This window comes from Aplysia californica, unplaced genomic scaffold (assembly GCF_000002075.1).
Source record: "Aplysia californica isolate F4 #8 unplaced genomic scaffold, AplCal3.0 scaffold00572, whole genome shotgun sequence".
NCBI lineage: Eukaryota > Metazoa > Mollusca > Gastropoda > Aplysiida > Aplysiidae > Aplysia > Aplysia californica.
In genome coordinates this window covers 492,387-493,906 of record NW_004797842.1, presented here as the reverse complement: position 1 = coordinate 493,906, position 1,520 = coordinate 492,387, and positions in this window count along the sequence as shown.

Sequence of the window (1,520 nt, the reverse complement as noted above, 5' to 3'; positions counted from 1 at the left end):
CAGGACAGTGGTACAGACTGGAGTGTCTTTTGGCCATTCTCAAAAGGGGGGACATTAATATGTTCTTATGCACAGTAGAATTGTAAATCGGCTGATTTATCAATATCATGCTCATACTGTGCCGGAACAACATTGAGGGAACTGCTGCTTTTTCCTCTACTTCTTTTGTATGTTTTTCCCGGTCTTGTGAACTGCTATTTCCGGGGTGCCTTGATAGACTAAGCAGACTTTGTGCTGTTGAGGTTAGAGAGGTGAGCAGAGTAAGCCTGATTCCCCTTTTGGACCTCTCTGTTGACATCCATCCCTTGGCGCTCATGTGACCTTTATGCTGTTGCGAGCGCTATAAAAACTTACAAAAACTAAATGCAATCTCACGATTACGAGTGCGGTAGCCTAATCACTAGGCCACCGACACCGTACACAAAGTGTGAACAGACACTACAGATAACGTTGTTTGATCACAACAGTCTGTCCAATAGGAAAACAAACCTTAAGATAACCGTCCGTGAACTATCACAGTTCACATATCACAACGTTACACTTATCAGGTTACGTCACTCTGTTACGACCGAGCAACAAACAACAACATTTCCTCTACTTCTGTTGTATGTTTGTCACTCTCCTGTGAACTGCAATTTCTGGGGTGCCTCGGTTGTCGAAGTAGACTTTGTACTGTTGAGGCTAGAGAGGTGAGCAGAGTAAGTCTGATTCCCCGTTTGGACTTCTTTGTTGACATCCACCCCTTGGCGATCATATGACTTCATGCATTTGCGAGCGCCGTAAGTGTAAGAACCTTACAAAAACAAAACAAACCCAAACACGTACCTATCTACTACCTTTGGCAGATACTCTAGCCACCCCCTCCCCGTAAAAAACCCGTTACTTTACTTTTTACGTTTATCCGCCGCTTATACCCTTTCGGGTATCGCGGGAAAAAAGAGACGTCTCTCTGCCACCAGCCGGAGAGCTTGGGTCAGGGGGATACCGTGAGTTGTTAGTGTTTCCCTGACTCCATCTATCCAGGTCTTTCTCGGTCGCCCTCTAGTCTTGTTGATATCGATTTTTTAAAATGTATTATTTGGGAGACAGGCTGCTCCAATACCCCACATATCAGGGGCGATCGACATGGGTCACATGAGGAATGCATCCCCGTGACAAAGACAGATACTCGATAAACCAATATCTTCAGCACAAAGTACACGCAGGCACGGTTTTATTTGCAGGTTTGAGAGAACTAATGTCATGACTGAGGCGTCGACATGCAGAGGTTTATAGCTTCAAGGGCCACATATGTCATACCTAACAGATAAAGTACAAGTAAACTTGTTCCCGCATCCGATCCGGATATTGGGGACTGCACTGCCTTGTCCTAACAGATACGGACAACACAATGACACTGAAAAATAATAAGCTTGAGAAGTAGGACTCTATGTTAAAACCACCCACCCACCTCCCATTAATGTAATAACAGCCATGGGGGAGGGGGTTGGATGGGAGGGGGAGGGGGTTGGATGGGAAGG